The sequence below is a fragment of the Pelophylax lessonae genome, assembly GCF_965119305.1.
Source record: "Pelophylax lessonae genome assembly, chromosome: 5".
In the NCBI taxonomy this organism is placed as follows: Eukaryota; Metazoa; Chordata; class Amphibia; order Anura; family Ranidae; genus Pelophylax; species Pelophylax lessonae.
In genome coordinates, this window is record NC_138772.1 from 116,121,793 (window position 1) to 116,142,743 (window position 20,951).

Genomic DNA, 20,951 nt, shown 5'->3' on the forward strand with positions numbered 1-20,951 from the left:
GAGGGTCTGGGAACCTGACAATATGCAGGTTAAACTAGAAAACTGCATGGTATTTAGTCAACAAGAAAATGTTTTTTGTTTTCCATGATAAAGTCAAGGGATTCAGAAAATTATAGGGTCCCTGGATAACACATTGTTTCTGTGGGAAATTTTTAAATTCGTTAAAGGCTGTCTAACATTAAAGTAAATATAAAGTTCCCGTTTTAAACAAAAAAAAAACATGCTAAACCTACCTGTTCTGTGCAGTTGGTTTTGCGCAGTGGCCTGGATCCTCCTCTTCTCAGGTCCCTCTTTGCTTCTCCTGACCCCTCCCTCCTTTTGAGTACCGGAACAGCAAGCAGCTTGCTGTGGGGGCACCCGGGCCCAGTCACAGCTCCTTGTGTCCATTCAGACACGGAGCCACAACCCGGCCCCCTCTCTCTCCTGGTTGGCTGACTGACTTTGATTGACAGCAGCGGGAGCCAATCGCATCAGGATGCTGTCTCAGCCAATGAGGAGTCCCGGGCAGCTGAGAAACTCCTGCAAAATCACTGGATAGAGATGGGGCTCAGGTAAGTATTAGGGGGGCTGAGGGGGACTGCTGCACACAGAAGGTTTTTTATCTTAATGCAGTGAATGCATTAACCTCCCTGGCGGTATGATTATTTCAGATAAAAGCGATGCCATTATTTTGCAGCCCAAACCAACTATTTACATATGATTTTTTTACTGTGCGTTCTTCTTTATAACATCTCGGGTATGATATAGTTTGAAAAACAAAATCATAAATTATAATATAATAAATAACTATAAATATGTTAAAGTATACATATGTATATATATATGTATACACATATATATATACATGTATATATCTATATGTATATATATATATATATATATATATATATATATATATATATATATATATATATATATATATATATATATATATATATATATATATATATATATATATATATAGGCAAGGGCACTGGGGGGCAAGCTAAGGTCAATTTATTTTATTTAGTAATGTAATCCAATAGGAATACAATATATCAATGTGTTTGTGTGTTTTACTTTTTGAATTTGCCGTTGGTTCCACCCCCCCCCTGCGACGCGGCGCTCACAGGGAACGAAAGCCGGGGCACACAGCATCAGGCGGAAGATCATGCCGCTGTACACTTCCGGAATACATCGCAGGATTCCTGGGGACAAGGTAAGTAACCTCTTCCAGGATCCAATGATTTCTCCCTGGCGGTGTCCCGAGTGTGGCTCGGGGTTTCCGCTAATGGCACTGAAACTCCACCCTGAGCCACACTCGGGAATACCCCCAGGGAGGTTAAGATGAAAAAAAAATTCTGCCTTTACAATCCCTTTAAGTTGAGCATAGGGTGCAGTGTTTATTGCCGGGATGTCTTGGTTGGTTCAACTTCTCTCCTTCCTGTCCAATACCCCCCCCCCCCCTCGGTATTGACTCTCCCCTACTAACCTACTATGATACACTCTTTTGACTATTTAAATTCTCTTTGTGCCCTGACTCCCATGAGTTACAACTATGTAAATATACAACAACCTCTGTCTAAGCCAGCCCTGAAATACATTTCTGGTCTCGGGGGAACCCCTGCTAAAGATTCATCTCAACTCATGACACATTAGTGTGACAGTCAGTGGGAAGAATGCTCCTTAATCTTGTCATCATTGGGAAGAATTACCCCCTTACAAATAGTTAAAAGGAACAATGGTGTCATTGGAAACTTATCTGAGATGCAGAAATTGCCTATTGCTCAAGGAACCCCTCGCAACCTCAGCAAGAACCCTAGTTGAGAAACCCTGGTCTAAGCACTTAGGCACTTTCCAGTACGCAGTGGGGTTGATTTACTAAAACTGGAGAGTGCAAAATCTGTTGCAGCTCTGCATGCTGGCCAACTTCAACTTGTTCAGTTAAGCTTTGGCAAAAAAAAAAAAAAGCTGGAAACAGATTGATTTCTATGCAAGGCTGCCCCAGATTTTGCACTCTTAAGTTTTAGTAAATCAACCTCAGTGATCTTAGTCACTGTATGCATCCTCTTTAATTAGGTTAAATGCATGTCAACAGATTGCCTTTCCTTTATGTCTCTCTACTGTCATGCTTTTGTAACTAATACTTGCACTTCGGATCTGACTTTTATATTGTATGAGATTTGTACCTCTGATTTTCTGTGTTTGACTTTATTATTTAAAATTGTTGATAAAAGCTAATTGAAAGCGGAAAAACACTTACAGCTCAGACAGCAGATTTAATGTATGCATATATAAAAGCCATGCGTTACCCCAAAAAAATATTGTGCTCCCACTCTGGTTAAATTTTTGGGAGCACAATATTCTTTTGGGGTAACGAATAGCTTTTGTGGGGACGGAGTCTTGTGATGGGACAATTGTGAGATATAGCAGTGATCAGCAATTGCAAGAGAAAAATCAGCATAGGCAGTGTGACCGTATTATAGATCTCCTAAACCAGTATCTAGAATTCTGAGCTAGGCTATGAGGGCTACTGGCACAGGCAGTGTGGCCGCATTGATTTAGATCTTGAGAAATTGACTGGTATTCATCCGTCTGTTAGAAGATATTATTACCTCCTACTATAACTGTTTTAAGACCAATGCTTTGTAGGATTGTTTATCTATTTACTTATACAGAAGTAAGAATATAGAGATATGGATAGGAAGGGAAAGAATTGACAGCGCCTCCTCTCCACCTATCCTAAGATAAGTGACCACTGCTTATTCTCCTATCCCCCAGAAAAGACTCTAAACCTCCCTTTGAGTGGATGAATACACACCATTATCTATACATTTTATTCAGAAATCCTAATAAAGTTTATATTTTATGCCATGGCTAGGGTGTGTTGGGGTATGCACTCCCATTCTGTTAAATAATATTATGAATACAGCCAATCTTCTTAAGTAACTTCTGAAAATACGAATTGATTTAGAATAACGAATATATAGAATGAACCTGAATATATAAAATTAATCCGAACATATGAAACCAATTCCAAAAACAAATCATTCTAACATAATGAAACAAAATAATTAACTTAATGAATTTATCCAAAACAAGACAAAATGTTCTCATCATGCACATCTCTACTGTTTAGCAAAGTTGACTTATAAACATTTCCTTGTTTTGTGTATTTGGCTGTTTGTCTGTTTGTGTTTTATATATATATATATATATATATATATATATATATATATATATATATATATATATATATATATATTCTCAAATGAAATTAATGAGGGACTTTTTATAGGCACAACATGTCCAGGGTAGTTGAAAGAAGTAATCTCAGAAGCTATTCAAAGCCCAATGCACCTTTCAAAATCAACAAAAACCACCTTCATTTTGCCTAAATTTTTACTTTAATCCATTCAGATGAAATGGGTGAATTGAGCCTAATTATTCAGATTTTTGTTACAATTTCAGGTACATGAAGACTCTGAATTTGTCTCATCCATACACCTGAGGCTTGTGATTGTAGCAACTTACAGTACGGTAATAGCAAAAAGCCCATCATTGTGACAGCCAATAAAACACAGTGACAGCCAATAAAAGTGGTTATAATGAAAAGCTCCTGTCTGTGTATCTAGCCCCACTCCTTTTCCTGTTAAATTCATTTTTTCTGTAATGTGAATAATTGTGGAATAAATAGTATTTGTATATGTTTGTAATACTTGTACATCCACTCCTAGATACTTAAGGAAAAAGGGCATTCATGATCATTCCCTGTTCTCTGAACATCATAAGGCTCAGGTAAGCTTGTCTATATCTGCACTCTAATTAAGAAGAAGCAGTGAGACAAAGGAAGGTAGCTGCTCTTCAAACCTTTTTGATAGAATGTATTGATTGACAGGAGCCCTAAATGATGGACCTTGGGAGATTGATGTCATCTGGCTTCTTCCCCCTTACCCGTCTAGCTATTCCTGGGCTAGTCAACCTCCCAAGATAGATCTGGACAGCCTTGGTTGAAATTCCAGGGATCCAATTCTTGTATATTTACTTTCACAAAGTAATATTTTGTTCACTCATGGGAATATTTATCTTTACTATTATGTCCATTTTAAGTGCCCTTGGACTTTAATTTTTTTAAACAATTTACCTGCATATGATTTAGTATTTGTGTTCACTTCACTGCACTTTTTTCTCACTTCACACATTAGTAAATCAGGCCCGATATCTTCTAAAACAACCCAGGCATTTACACACTGAACACATGAGCCCTCCCTGGTACTTGGTACAGAAGATTTTTATTGAGACAAATGTTTTAGTATACACCAATGCTCAGCAAGCCTCTTGTGTACCCTTGAGCTGTGCCAAGTCACAATAGACACGGACTCCAGTATTTCTGGGCTCTGCACATTGTGAAAGCCTTCACATACAGTGGGGTTGATTTACTAAAACTGGTGCAGCTCGGCATAGAAACCAATCAGTTTTGTTTTTTTGTTTTTTTTGTCAAAGCCTATTTGAATAAATTAAAGTTAGAAGCTGATTGGTTACAATGCCCAGCTTCACCATATTTTGCACTCCCTAGTTTTAATAAATAACCCCTAACATCTTTATACACAACAATCAAAGCTGAAACTTGCTAAACACCTGATGAGTCAGCTAAATGCTTGTTTAAAGCTACACCCATTAGTCCTATTAAGGTCTGCATTCAACACTCCTAAACTAGAGTTAAAGGCTGCTTTAAAAAAGTTCAACCCTAATTCCATAAAAAAAAATGTTTAATCAAAATTTGACAGCGTTTTTCTTTCTGTCACTCCATAGGGGATATTTTAGCTTTATTCATAGAAGAAATGGGGGTGCCCTTGTCAATGTGAAAACAATAAAAACATTGACAGAAGTTCAAAATCTTACTTGTGTCTCTAAGAGAGATTTTCTAGTACTTTCAATGCAGAAAAGAAGTGAGGAAAAATCTTCCTAATCGCAAATAGCCAGTGATCAAAACTAGACAAAGGCTTTAATCCTTTTCCACTCTATACAAAATTAAATAAAATGTTTTGTATGGAGTTGGGCTTTAGGAAAGCCAATCAATGAGATTGTTGTTACTGCTTTGTTAATACTTGTTGAACATGATGCTATTTTGACTAGCATCTGCACATTTAATTGTTTCTAAAAGCAAATCTTTCAATTAAAAAAGAAAATAGGGTAGAGAGAGGTTAAAACCTTAGTAAGGATTTTATTTGCATCTGTTTCCCCACTACAGAAATTTCCATTACTATTTATAGGATTCTGAGTTGCCACCAGAACAGTAAGTCAGGGTGAAACTTCCAATAGGGACACGTAGTAATATGATTTACATTACTTTGGAGAGATTTCATCTCTAAATGGACCTAAACCCTTTATCCAAACTGAAAAAAATATTTTCAGCTATAGATATTCTATAGAATTAAAAAAAAGTCTTGTGCCTTAGGTCTTATTCACCTGGCCATGTCCTTACAAAGAGTAATATCAGCAGAAAATAAAGTAAATTCCTTTTATTATCGCAAATAGGTTTTTTGCATCACTACATGTGACATCAGAAAAAAATGTAAAGACAGAAACTTCAGAGTTCCCAAAGTACATGCCAATACCTTCCTGCACAAAAATCTTTAAAGTTCTAAGCTTAACAAAAGATCTCCCTATACCATTGTGAGCAATGTTAATATAGGAAAACATACAACCCAGCAGTAATAGGATGTCATCCAACGTACCTTGTGGGGGGCTAATCTGAATTTTCTAATTAACTGCAAATGAATTTCTGCTCTGCATGCAACAAAATTAATTTGGATTGTTTCTAAAGCCAAATTTAGGAATAAAATAAATGTAAAGTATGGGGGAAGAAATGTAGGAGTGTTCATCAACAGATAAGCTTACGATGGTAATGCAGGAAGTCACAATATAAAAGCTACCAATATAATGTGGCTTTTCACTGGTACGTCCAGCAGGCTTATCAATAGGGGTTTGTTTAGTGGGAAGCAATAAATAATTAAATTGATCGCTGGCCTTCTTAAGTGCAGTAGAACCATCTGTATTTACCAGCTGCCAGGTGGAGTTAATCTGCTAAAAAAAGTGTGATAAAATGGAACTCCCAAGAGGTAAGCCTACTTTTCTATTCATTTACAATGTGCTTACCAGCTGTGATTGGCAGCTCTGTTGGTTTTATATTTAAGGACTCATTATTTCTATTGTGCAATAAAAATCTATTGGATCCAAGAGTCATGGGTGTTGTAAATAAATTATTAAACGGGGAGCAAAAACACAGCCAATTTGTATGTCAGGCCAAAAACTTTTTTCTAGTTTTGGATAGAGCACGCAAGGTTTAGAACTCCTGCTAGGTTTTTAATGCTATTTGCAACTCATTTGGAGAGATTTATCCTCACTTTCTGTCCTGGTGACAACAGTTTCAGCGAAGAACAGAGAAGTATTGTGGGAAAAGCTGCAACAAGGACACACACAGAAATAAAAATCTGGCAGTGGTTTAATCCTCCCTATATTCTACTAAGGAAACACATTTTTATTTCTATATGTGTTGCTGCTGGGGAGTCCTGCTCACTTCTGGTCTGGTAAAACAATGTTAGCCAGACAGGGGGAAGTGAGGGTAAATCTTTTTTAAAAGAGACATAGATAGCCGTAAAAACCTGACAGGGATTGTAATCTTTCATCTCTCTAGCCAAAACTAAGAAAAAAAGTGCTGGATGGACATACATTTTTAAGGCAGGCAATCCTGAACTGGTGGAGCTCTACTTGGACAACATAGAACAGATCAAAGTTAAACAGGTGCAGCCAAATATATAAAATGCTGACAGAGTGGCACAGCTCGGAGAAACCTCCATTCATGTTAAAATGGGAGAAAGAAATAGGGGCACAATTGTTAAAACAGGAATCGGAGGTTTTACTGAAGGCGGTAGGATCCATAGCCATAGACGTGAGTACAATAGAACTAAATTATAAATGTCTGTTAAGATGGTACATTACGCCTGAATTAATAAATAAATATCAACCAGACAAGACAGTAATACAGGAACAATGTACCACATATTCTGGGATTGCCCAAAAATAAGAGAATTTTGGATAAAAGTCTGACAATTGACCGGGGAAATCACAGGAATAACGATACCAAATGACCCATGAGTATGCTTATTCCATAAAACAACAATATCATTAAAAAAATATAGGATGACTCTGGTCCCAACCCTGTTAAATGCAGCAAAGGGAATAATACCAAAAAAGTGGAGAAAAGTTGACGGTCCAAAATTAAAGGAATGGTGTAATAAAATAAACAACATATTTAATATGGAATATATTTGTAATTCGCAAGAGGAGATTCCAATAAACATGAAAGAAAAATGGGGAAAATGGATAGAATTTAAAAAATCAATTAAATATACTGAAATAAATGATTAAACATGATTACTTTGGAGAAATATCGGAGGAAGGAAGTTACAGGCAGGAAGGGGAGGGAGTCCTGGGGGAGGGGGAGGGGGGTGGTAAGGGTTAAAAAAGGAGAAAAATATTACAGATTTACAGTTATTGAATACTGCTTTTTCTTGATAAACAAATGTGGATATGTGAAATCCCATTTTTGAAACTATTTTTGTAAAGTTATATGCAAATAAAAAAAAAAAGTAAAAAAATAAATAAATAAATAAACAGGTGCAGCACCATTTTTTTGACAATATATGTTCTATCTCTGACACCAGAAAAAAAATGTTTTACTTTACTAAATTACTAACCCTAACCGTTTTTTTTTTGTTTTTTTTTATTGAGTGGGGAAGGGCATGATTTTCTGTCAGTTTATACTTCTTTTGGTGACCTCATTGGGGAGATTTTCCCTCACTCCTTATCCCTGTAACACCTGTACCAAAAAAATGGGGTTGTGGTTGTCACAGGAAGGCACAAATTGCAATCATCACTTTACTATAAATGTGTTTTCATTTTTGTCTGTGCTCTAGTTGAAGGTACAGTATCTTATCTGTCCTGACTGGAAAAGAAAGAAAGTCTTCCCAAAATGGACACAGATAGCAATGGAAATCTGACAAAGGCTCCAACCTTTTCCTTTTCTATCCAAAACTAAATAAAATCAAATGTATTGGCTGAAGTTAAGATTTAAATGTATTAAACTAGAGTTAACTTGAAATAGTATAAAACTGTGAGCAGGCAAGTTCATTATTGCAGAAAAGATATGCTATGTCTATTCTGCAAAAAAAAACACGCACATCCAATGCTCACTTAACCCTCCCACTATTCCTTTGTGCCAGAATGAATGAATGAATGAATTCCAGTGCATGTGTTTAAGAGTTACGTCAATTTTACCAAGCCAATTTAGATGGCCAAACATCCCGAAAAGTGAAAAATAAGGGACAGAGATGTTTCCACATCAGGGAAAGTCAGGGGAAGTGAGTATAGTTCCGATTTAAAGCTGAAGTTTGGTATTTTTTTTTTTGGAATACAGCACCAGACACATTAGTCATGGTTAATGGTGTGTATCCCATTAACTGCAAGTAGCTACCTCTGGTAAAAATCTTCCCTGCTGTGCCTCCTCAGAGCCACTGGATACTAATTTGAGTGACTGTCTTCTAGCATTCTAAAGGTAAACAGCAGCCACTGCTACGTAGGAAAGTTCCTCTGTTCGAACACTCCTCATCTGCCTATGTAGAACTCTTACAACTTTTGCCCCACAATTCTTTGCCTTCTCTGAATGGGTAGGGGAGAATCTTTCATTCAACTGCTCCACCAACCATTCACAGAAGTGATTTGAACGGTTCAACTTTTCTCAGTAGCAGTGGTCTCCAAACGTTGCCTTTGCTTGCCTTTATCTGGCTCTTGAGGCTTTATTCCTGCCGCTGACACCAACACCAGAGCATATTTCCTGCCATTGACACTAAACAGTTGGGCACTATTCCTGCCACTGACAGCAACTATTTCTCCCCCTAATACCAAGATCGGGCATTGTTTACTCCCATTGGGAACAGCCCACCCCCTTGACGCCTAAAAGACAGTACTCTAGTACTTTCTTTTGAAAGTTTGGAGACCGCTTTTCCATTGCTTTAAAGCAAAGGAAAATAGCCACCTGCAGGTAACAGGATACACACCACTACACATAATTATTCTTTGGTGCTGTACCCCAAAAAAAAAACTAAACCTCGGGTTTAAGTGCTAAACAAACTCTAACAATGAATGATGGTAGAATGGGAGAGAAACATGCAGGTCATAATTCATTAGGATCAAAATCTTCCATTTAGAAAAAATTAGCATTTAACCAGGTGGATGTGCCTCCAACTTTTCATTCCGGAAAAAAACAAACATACTGGCACCGGTGCAGCTCCATCTGCATTATGGAATCCCTGTTGGACACAGTTGTATTTAGATACCTGCAACAGATTCTTGTTTACCGCTGTGTGTGTATTTTAATTTGTGGCTGGCCTTTCAAAAATACTCAGCACATTGCCAGTTTACATTTCCTTTTTCCTTTTCTGTTCTAGTATGGGGTTACTTGGACCATTATAATGTCCTTGCTGAAAGATTCAACTTTCAAACTATCTTCCCTGTGAGTGTTGGCATCAGTAGCAGATAAACCACTTTACCGCTGAGTACCGTAGTACTACTGCAGCAAAGTGGCTCGTTATCGTCTGACGACGTAGACCTACGTCGCCAGACTCCTCCCCCTGGAGGCGCGCTCCCGCTGTTTTCATTCACAGCGGGAGTCGGGCCAGGGGAGGAGCAGCGGCGATCGCCGCTGCTCTGCCCCGATCGTCGGGGAATCCAGTTTGGAGATCCGCCCGCCTGTGTAAACAGAGCGAGCGGATCTCCTAAGTGACAGGGAGTGACAGATCGGAGTGTTCAGCATAGCTGAACATCCGATCTGTCCCTCACTCACTCAGTCACCTCCCCCCCCACACGTTAGTAAGCACCAGGCATACATTAACCCCTCCCTCTCCAATAAAATTAACCCCTTCCCTGCCAGTGTCATTTTTACAGTAACAGTGCATATTTATAGCACTGATTACTGCAGTAATGTCACTGGTACCCCCAAAAGTGTCAAAAATGTCAGTCAAGGGTCCGATCTGTCCGCTGCAATGTCGCAGTCCCGCAAAAGAAATCGCAGATCGCCGTCATTACGCGTTAAAAAAAAAACACCAAAAATGACAGAAATCTTTCCCATAGTTAGTAAAAGCAATAACTTTTGCGCAAACCAATCAAAATACGCTTATTGCGATTATTTTTACCAAACATAGGTAGCAGAAAACAAATTGGCCAAAAATTTAAAAAAAAATTGTTTTTTACATCTTTTTTGGGGGGAATTTCATATAAAAAAATGTTAAAAATATTGTTATTTTTTCAAAATAAATGCTCTTTTTTTGTTTATAGCGCAAAAAGTAAAAATCGCACAGGTGGTCAAATACCACCAAAAGAAAGCTCTGTTTGTGGGGAAAAAAGGACGTAAATTTCGTTTGGGTACGGCGTTGCATGACCGCGCAATTGTCAGTTAAAGTCGCACAGCGCCGAATCGCAAAAAGTGGCCCAGACAGCAAAATGCTCTAGTGGTAAAGTGGTTAAAAAAAAAAGGCAAATTGGGAATGGCACAATACTCCAGGGGGCCATGAGGATGTAAAGAAAATTCAGCATTTCAGTGCCCAATCCAAGGTTTGCAAGTCTTGAGACTTTTTTCAGATAAATATGAGAAGTGGCTGCCTTTGTATTCAGTAAAGGATTCCTTTAATACAATGAGTATACACAATATTATACATATTTATCACCATATGATTTGTAAGCAGTATACCACTTCAAAAAAATCCAATTAGAAATGTACACACTCTTTCCGATTACTAAACGCAGATGTCTACTGTAAGTACGATGACCCCTGTGTATGATCCTTTTAAATTGGTGGGGCTGGGGGGGGGGGGTTGTCATAAAGTGGAACAGCCAGAGCTACAATTTATCCACCACTGCTTGGCACAATCATCAAACTATGGTACAGTATGTACACTTGTTTAATTACTGATTCTCGTAACTCCTATAAACATCCTATATACAGTAAATACTGAGCTTCAGAGTATTTTCAGTGTCATTAGTGAAAAATTTGTTATTTTCTCTGACCTTTTTTTTTTGTATCTTTTTCTCGCAATATCTGTGTTATGTTTTTATACTGTATATATATTTTTGGCATACCTATAGCATGCTTCTATAACCCAAATAGAAAGCTCCAACATGCCTTTTCTGGTATATGCATACAAAGCAGTTTTCTGGTGATACATGAAAAATCTTCACCATTGGAACCCTATAAATTGGTGGTTCTGATTGGGAAGGGGGGGATTTAGTGCAAACAAATACTTCTCAGTCAAAAGACAGTAGAAAAAATAACCAGCAAACAGAATCAAGAGAAACTGAATTTTTGTAAAATCTTACCGTAAAATTCCTTTCTCTGAGTCCTCTGACAGTCGCCGCCCACTCATACAGTCTTCACCAATGGGTATTGACCTCTTATCCATAGGAGCAAGCTAGGCATAAGACCTGTTAAAAACAAAGTAATTTACATAGAGACACCTATGGGGGCTGTCCCAGTGGTCCAATACCCCCCTGCAATCAGCCATCCCAACTCAGTTTGGTAGCAAGCAGTTAAAGTCCAAAGAACCCCAATAGAGGGGCGGGGGTGGCGACTGTCAGAGGACTCCAAGAAAGGAATTTGACGGTAAGATTTTACAAAAATTCAGTTTTCTCTTACGTCCTCTGACAGTCGCCGCCCACTCATACAGTCTTCACCAATGGGATGTCCCAAAGCAGTGTAGACATGAGGGGTGGGAAACGCAACCATCAGAAAAGGCAACGCAGCACCCACAGCAGAGAAAGGAACCTTACGTGAACAGAAAGGTATCCTCCGGTAACAAAAGCTCAACTGGAGCAATAACCCAGGAAAGCAAATAAACAAGGGCCAACAACAGTCAGGGCCCTGCAAAACTAGGGTCCCCTTAAGGTACTGCCGCACCCAGAACTTTGCGGCCAAAAGAGGCATCTGCTGATGCCAGAACATCAAGTTTATAGAACTTTGAAAAGGTGTGCACAGACGACCAAGCCCTTGCACACCTGGGCCACCGAAGCCTGATGCCGGAAGGCCCAGGACGCACTCACCGCTCTGGTAGAGTGCGCCTTGACAGGGAAGGGCGGAACCCGTTCCTTAATCGAATAGGCCTGTACAATCGTCTGTCTGATCCATTTTGAAATGGTCACCGCAGACGCAGCCATACCCTTCCGAGGTCCCTCAGGAAGCACAAAAAGAGAATCCGACTTCCGAAAGGATTCAGTGGACAACAGGTAAACCCTGATCACCCTGACAACATCCAAGGAATGCAAAGCAAACTCCTTAGGATGTTTGGGATTCGCACAGAGCGAAGGCAAAACAATGTCCTCATTAAGGTGAAAGTCAGAAACCACCTTTGGAAGGAAAGACTAGTTAGGTCGCAAGACCACCTTATCCTTATGAACCACCAGGTAAGGGGAGAGGCAGGACAAGGCCATCAACTCCGACACTCTGCGGGCAGAAGTGATCGCCACTAAAAAGGCAACCTTCTTAGACAGCAGAGGCAAAGAAATTTTCCTGATGTTTTCAAAGGGAGAATGTTGTAGAACGGACAGAACCAAGTTCAAGTCCCATGGAGGTAGAGGCGCCCTCCGAGGAGGGGCCAAGTGACGCACACCTTGAATAAAGGTGCGAATCAGAGAGTTAGACGCCAAAGGGCGCTGAAAAAGAACAGCCAGTGCAGACAACTGGCCGTTAATCGTGGTCAACGCAAGGCGCTGGTCCACACCAGTTTGTAGGAAGGCCAACACCCTAGCCACCGAATAGGACCGAGGAGGGAAGCCCCTGGCTTCACACCAGGCAAAATAAGCCTTCCAGGTACGATAATAAACCTTACCAGACGAGGCCTTCCTTGCTTTGAGCAAGGGAGGAATGACCTCCGAGGAGAGACCCCTGTCTCTCAGGACCTGGCTTTCAACAGCCACGCCGTTAAAGCCAGCAACTGTAAAGCAGGATGGAAGATCGGTCCCTGAGACAGTAGATCGTCCCGTAACGGGAGCCGCCATGGAGACTCGACGGCTAGTTGAATGAGTCTGGTGCCACCAGAATCACCAACGTTGGTTCCGAGAACAACCTGCAAAGGAACCTGGACAAAAACTGAATCAGAGGAAAGGCATACATCAGACGATATCGGTGCCAAGGCACCACCAGCGAATCCGAGGCGTCTGCCAGAGGATCGCACATTTTTGCCACGAACCTTCCCACCTTGTTGTTTAGCCGAGACGCGAACAGATCCACATCTGGGGATCCCCATTTTGCACACAGCATTTGAAACACCTCTGGGTGCAGGGACTGAGGACGCCTGTCCCATCTGGCCAGGATCTCCGCTTATAGAGCCCGCGTGTGAAACTGAGCAAACGGTATCGCCTCGAAGGCTGACACCATCAAACCCACGGAGCGCATACAGGTCCGGAGCGACGAGGACTCGTTGTCCCTGAGGGACCCGACCTCGTTCTGCAGGATCCGGAGCTTGTCCTCCGGCAGAAACACCTTCGCTTGGGCGGAGTCCAGGCCAATTCCCAAGTATGGGAGACGAACCGAAGGAGACAAAGTCGACTTCTGAACGTTGATGGTCCATCCGAACTCCTGGAGCCTCTGAACCGCGGTGGACAGATCGTGCATCAGGCTCTGACTGGCACTCGAGCCAGCACTTTGGTAAAGACCCTTGGAGCCGAATCGAGACTGAAAGGTAACGCCACAAACTGATAGTGTTCCTCCGCGATAGCGAATCGGAGGTACCTCTGATGACCCTCGAATATGGGGATGTGTAAATACGCATCCTTCAGGTCGATGGAGGCCAGGAAATCTCCCGGACTCAAAGAGGCCACCACCGAGTGGAGCGATTCCATACAGAACTTCTGGGCACAGTGAACAGATTAGAATAAAACCCCCGAAATCTGTCCCGATGTGGCACTGGGCAAGCAGATCCTGCAACCGATCTGGGGTCAAATGAAGATTTGAGGGAAAGAATCTGTCTGCTGGTCACGAAAGGAATTCGATCTTGTAACACGATCAAATGATTTTCTGAACCCACCTGTCCGGAATCCAGAGCAGCCAAGGTTGGAGGAAACCGCGCAGACGTCCCCCCACCCCTGAAACGGGTGAGGGCGTCCCTTTAGGCAGTGGCGGACTGGGCCGCCGCACCAGCCTGGGCGGCTTTTGGATGGCCCGTCCAGGGCTTTCTCTGACCACTCTAGCCCTTGAAGGGCTTCCCCTTGCCCTGCGCCTTGAAGGCACGAAAGGGCCCCTGGTTTGGTTTAAAGAAGGGGCCCCGCTTACCGCGGAAAGACTTACCCCTAGGATTCTGGGGCAACAGAGTGCTTTTGCCGCCAGTGACACCCTTAGCCAACTCATCCAGGGATTCCCCAAAAAGGCGAGACCCCGCATACGGGAAGTCTGGTCAGCAGACCAACTTTTCAGCCAAATCAGGCGACGGTTAAGCACCGCGACACTGGATAGGCGCGCAGCTAACGGGGCCTCATTTAAGGCCGCATCGCACAAGTACATGACCCCTTGATAAATCTGGTCCACCATCTCCAGTGTAGTAGAGGGAGCAGAATTAGCCACGAGGGTGCATCTGAGCACCTTGGTCCTATCCGCCACAGCTTGAGCCACCATTACAGAGGCGAAGATAGGTTTCAGCATGGAACCCGCCACCATGTAAGCATGGCGGGCAAGAGATTCCAGCCTCCTATCCGTAGGATCCCTAAATACCGGAGAATCCTAGGTGGGTACTAGAGTGGCCTTGTTTAACCTGGCCACAGTGTGATCCACAGTAGGAGCCACACACCAGCATGAATCCGTAGGAGACGAAACGGGGTAAAGAAGTTGAAACTTTTTGGGCACCACAAAAGTGCGCTTTAAGTTACGCCATTGTTCATTCACAGTTGCGTGAAACTCAGCGAGGCAAGGAAAAACCCGTGCTGCCTTACGGGATCTGTGTGTACCAAAAGAGGACACTATCCCCGGAGGATCGGGCTCATCCTCTAAATGTAGTGTTTCCTTAATGGAAAGGATCAGCGCATCCATAGCTGCGTGGTCCTCGGCCGTCCCAGGGGGGAATCATCTACCCCCACAACCTCCGCCTCCCCCTCAGACTGAGGAGAGCGAAACCCATCAAGGGGCACGCTACCTACGGCAACCATGTCAGAATCAGATGAAAAAGAGAGCCTAGGCCTTTTTCCAGTACGCTGTGCGGACATCAGAAAATCCACTTTTGATGTCAAAGTCGCAAGTGCAGCAGACAGAGTAGTCAGAGCAGAGGATTCAGAGGACTCTGAACCCTCCACCAAGGCTGGGGGAAATTTGCAGTCCTGGGACTCCATAATAAAAAAACTTTTTTTTTTTTTTAGGTACTGGCCGTTTAAGAGCACCGTGATCCCCCGCAGTACACGGCTATGAGGGACTATGCAAAATGACCCCCCAAGCAGGAATAAGCTGACAGCCAGAGGTATTCCCACAAAAAAGACAGCCAGACAGACCCTACAAGTGTTACCTACGCGCCTGCCGATCTCCTCTATGCAGAAAGAGGAAGTGATGTCACCGCAATAGGCTGAACTAGGATTTTAGACCAGGGAAAAATGGTTGCCCATAGAAAGTAATGGGAGGCTTCGGTAAAATGGCCGCCGACATGTGCTCAGCAAAAAACACATTGCCACACACAAGATGGCGCCGCAAGGCGCCAAAACACACTACACAGTGGGTCCTCTGTTGAAGTCGCACACGACGAAACGCGTCAGGACACAGGCACGCTGTTTCCCTGGTAGTCACTAAGGTCTTGGTCGAACTCCGGAGCTTATCCATGAGCCACACGGTCAGATCCTGTGCAGGAACGGTGAGCAGGCCATCACATCGTGATTACCAATTACAGGCTTGAATATTTCTATCTTTGATGTAAGCATATTGGAAGTGGGGGTTTTTATGTGAAAGTGTGGGTACTAAATAAAGTTTTTTTGAAACGGTATCACACTATTGTGCCTCCTATCTTTCCAATTTTTTTATGGTTATGAACTGATCCCTGACAAAGACCGGCAAACGGAGTCCTTCTGGTGAGAGCAGATGTGGTCGGAAGTATCAAGGGTCCAAGCAACCAATGCTTACATGCGCATTTTCATGTTATTTCTGGTGAGTGCCCACTCTTTAGGGGTCACTGATGGTGTGGTGAAGGCTTATACCGGATTGAGTATTTTAGAACACCGGGAACACCGAATATTTGAGGAATAACTGGCTTGTTTTATAGAGACTGTTTTGGCGGTTTAACTCTCTTACATGAGGACTATATGATCAGGATATGTTATATACATATTAAGCGCTGCTGAATGTGATTCATGCTGGACATTGTTGGTTTTAGTATTTATTACATTACATTTTAGATTGTCTTCTTTTACAGTAGCTGCGATCAGAAAAAAAAAAAAAAATGATATTTATACCGAGTTGTTTTATGGTTATGTGGTTTTTACTCTCAAGATTTTTAGCGCTGGGCGAGTGTTTGACAATTCCCCTGTGTGTTTCAACCACTTTTTATTACACTACATACACTGCTATATAAGCGCCCACAGTGAAGCCAGCATGCTGCCCACACCTAAAATGGCGGACCGGCGGTATTTAACCCCGCAGCAGTCGCCACACGTGTCTGCACCTCCAAAAGCATCATAAAGTGACATAGGAGAGGGACCCCCACAAACCCACATAGCGCACCAGCTGTGAGAGAGCCCCCGCAGGGACAGGGATCAGGGAGCCCAAAAACGCACAGACATGAGGGGATAACACAGACACACAGGACTGCCAGCCCCAGACAGAGGCCCCACACAGAGTGTACTTACCGAACCCGATGGTGTGGGGTGCCTCTCATCGACGGGAAACCTCCCACCCTCAGATGGCGGGGGTGCCGTCAGCCAAAAACGCAGGATGCTAGCAGTGCACGGAGAACCGTGGGGAGACGTCCAGGCGAGGTAGCCACCTCGCAGGCTGCATCCCTAAGGACAGGGATGGGTCGTTTGCGAAGCCTGGGCGAACACATAGCCCGCTAAATGCTCAATGGCGGGCTGGGATTCCATAAGTCCCACTGTCCTGGAACACCAGGACGACCAGTGCGACTTCCAGCTCCGCAACGCCGTCATCATCTTGAAGAAGTGACTAACTAAACGCTGATAAAATAAACAGCTAGTAGTGCAAAGAAAAAAACAAATTTTTCAGAAATAAAATCATAAAAACAGAAGAAAAGGCTGAGACTGTATCCCCAGAACAGGGAGAGCCTATCTCACTCCTAACTAGGCAGAAGACAAACTGAGTTGGGATGGCTGATTGCAGGGGGGTATTGGACCAGTGGGACAGCCCCCATAGGTGTGTCTTTACTTTACTTTACTTTACTTTGTTTTTAACAAGTCTTATGCCTAGCTTGCTCCTATGGATAAGAGGTCAATACCCATTGGTGAAGACTGTATGAGTGGGCGGTGACTGTCAGAGGACGTAAGAGAAATACATTTTTTACAAAAGGCAAAATACAAAGATTGAATTGCCCCACCAACAACATCCAATAAACATTGTGCATTTCATGCAACTTAGCTTGTTTTTTCTTTCTATGAGTATATTTGTGCATTTTTCCAAAACCCCCTTTCTCAGCTCATTGCATTTTACTGTATCTGACATTAGTTAGTTTACACAATGTTTTTTTTGATACATACTACACCAGCTAAAGATAAATTAATTAATATTTGAACATGTCAGTCCTGAACTTTGGAGCTCATCAGCATCTACCAATTGACCTTGAGGTTGACTTACTAAAGACAAGTACAGTTGCACTCTGTGAGTGCCGTTGTTCCAGAGCTTAGTGAATAAAGGGTAAGCTCTGCTAACGTTCATATTCAAAAATTTGCAAGCAAAGAAAAAAGCTGTTTTTTTTTACATTTTCCTTGCATGTAATTGAGTATTCTTTGCAAAGTAAAGCATCACCTAATTGACTAAGCTCTAGAGCAGGGGTCCTCAAACTTTTTAAACAGGGGGCCAATTCACGGTCCCTCAGACACTGTTGGGGGCCGGACTATAGTTTGAAAAAAAAATATGAACGAATTCCAATGCGCATATTTCATTTGTAGTGCACACAAAAACAGGAAAAACAATACAATATTTATTGTTTTATTTATATATATGTATGACCACAACGTGCCCCCTTTCAATGCAGAGTGACCAGAGCGTGCCCCCTTTCAATGCAGAGTGACCACAGCATGCCCCCTTTCAATGCCAGAGTGACCACAACATGCCCCCTTTCAATGCCAGAGTGACCACAACATGCCCCCTTTCAATGCCAGAGTGACCACAGCATGCCCCCTTTCAATGCCAGAGTGACCACAGCGTGCCCCCTTTCAATGCCAGAGTGACCACAGCGTGCCCCCTTTCAATGCAGAGTGACCACAGCGTGCCCCCTTTTAATGCAGAGTGACCACAGCGTTCCCCCTTTCAATGCCAGAGTGACCACAGGGTGCCCCCTTTCAATGCCAGAGTGACCACAGGGTGCCCCCTTTCAATGCCAGAGTGATCACAGCGTGCCCCCCTTTCAATGCCAGAGTGACCACAGCATGCCCCCCTTTCAATGCTAGAGTGACCACAACGTGCCCCCTTTCAATGCAGAGTGACTACAGCGTGCCCCCTTTCAATGCAGAGTGACCACAGGGTGCCCCCTTTCAATGCCAGAGTGACCACAGCGTGCCCCCCTTTCAATGCAAAGTAACTACAGCGTGCCCCCTTTCAATGCAGAGGGACCACAGCGTGCCCCCTTTCAATGCAAAGTGACCACAGCGTACCCCCTTTCAATGCAAAGTGACCACAGCATGCCCCCCTTTCAATGCCAGATTGACCACAGCGTGCCCCCATTTCAATGCAAAGTGACCACAGCATACCCCCTTTTAATGCAAAGTGACCACAGCGTGCCCCCTTTCAAAGCAGAGGGACCACAGCGTGCCCCACTTTCAATGCAGAGGGACCACAGCGTGCCCCCTTTCAATGCAAAGTGACCACAGCGTGCCCCCTTTCAAAGCAGAGGGACCACACCGTTCCCCCTTTCAATGCAAAGTGACCACAGCGTGCCCCCTTTCAAAGCAGAGGAACCACAACGTGCCCCCTTTCAATGCCAGAGTGACCACAGCTTTACCCTGTCAGAATGCTATACCCCCATCACTTCCGGTGGCGGTACATCATGAAACAGCTGTGAGACTCGCCAGTGCACATGCGCAGACAGGACGGATTGCCGCTGTTACAGTCATCGACTCTGACAAGGTATACATAGCAGTCCATACAGGGGGCGGGACTAGAATGCCTGTATTAATGTGACGGCCAAACTTCCTTCCCGCCTCCTTCAACCCTCCCGCCCCGCCTCCGCTAAGTGAGCTCTGCAAAATGTTCCTCCCCACCCCGCCCCCTGTAAGGACTGCTATACCTTGTCAGAGACGATGACTGTAACAGCGGCAAGCCGACCTGTCTGCGCACACATGCTGTCTCTCACAGCTGTTTCATGACTACCGCCCCCGGAAGCGACGGGAGTATAGCAATCTGTCAGAACACCGGCCGGCGGGCCGGGTTCAGGACCCTGGCGGGCCACATGCGGCCCGCGGGCCGTAGTTTGAGGACCCCTGCTCTAGAGCAACTACACTTGCAGAGTGCACAGTCTATTTGCCTTTAGTAAATTAACCCCATTATATTAAAATGTTTCCACAATTCCCACATGGAACAAGAAATATTTAAACAGTCTAATCTAATTAGGACCATATGAATGCAAAAATAAACAAAATACAAACTAAATAGTATTTACAAAGTTTATAATTATTATCTGATTGTAAGGGTGGAAGTACTCAGATATACTTATCGGAAACCCAGAGAGGTCCATACAAAGTTAGGAGAGAGCTAATTTCCAAGGAGGGCTCAAGACCAAACCTGACTGGTTTCTCTGGTCCTCTGCCAGTGGCCACAGAGAACACTGTGCAAGCTACTGTTAGCCCAAAAGCTTGGAGTTAATTCAAGTTTAGTTTTTATCATACAGTAGTGAGTCCACTACCTGATTTCATTAAATGTGACGAATGGGACAGACTTTGCCAGATGTTAGGATTCTGAGCTGTTGCATCTAAGCAGTTATTTAGCATGTACAGTACATTTGCAGTCACACCCAATAGGACTGCTGTGACTTAGATGCTAGATGACTGACCATTTATATGGTGTGTGATGATGGACTTATACAGTGCTGTACATAGGGGTCTCAGGAAGACCACTGGAAACATACATTGGTAGATATCTGCATCCTAAGCTGTTGCATTTGATTGGCATTAATCTGTGCAATTAGAAACTTACTTGGTATGTCTGCCATGTCACAGAAATTGGATTAAGTTTACACGGATGTCAACCTCTATATTTGATGGGTCCAGTGAGCTCTGTTGGATTAATATACCCCTTGTTAGGGGATGTGCCCATAAGCACAGGATAGTTTATAAAATTTCTGTATATTTACAAATATTTACTACGATACTTTTTAGACATGGTTTACACTGTTGTGGTACATTCCTGTGCAAACTACATGCAGTGTCTCTGGGATGCAATTTGAGCCATGGATTTGGTGCAGAGCCAAACTGGTGCAGGACCCTTTTTTTTCGCCCACACCCGAATTGGATCGCAACCCATCCATGTGAACCAATTGCGGAGTGTATGTTAAAGTGTTCACACCCATGCGATCCAATTCTGCAAATTCTGCAAATAACCTAAAGTATTACAAAACCCACAACAGTAAAATCACACTGTATATGCAGTAAAGCATACTTGTTATACTCACTGTGGAACCTAAGGGGTTAACCCTCTGCATTGTGTAAAAAAGCTGTTTGATCCTGTCTCC

At 42.9% G+C, this 20,951-nt stretch overlaps 1 protein-coding gene across 1 annotated transcript in view; it reads right to left on the minus strand.

Moving 5' to 3' along the window:
• The window catches only part of LOC309556717 (sodium channel protein type 5 subunit alpha-like), a 600,678-nt gene that overhangs the window by 230,868 nt on the left and 348,859 nt on the right, over nt 1-20,951 (minus strand).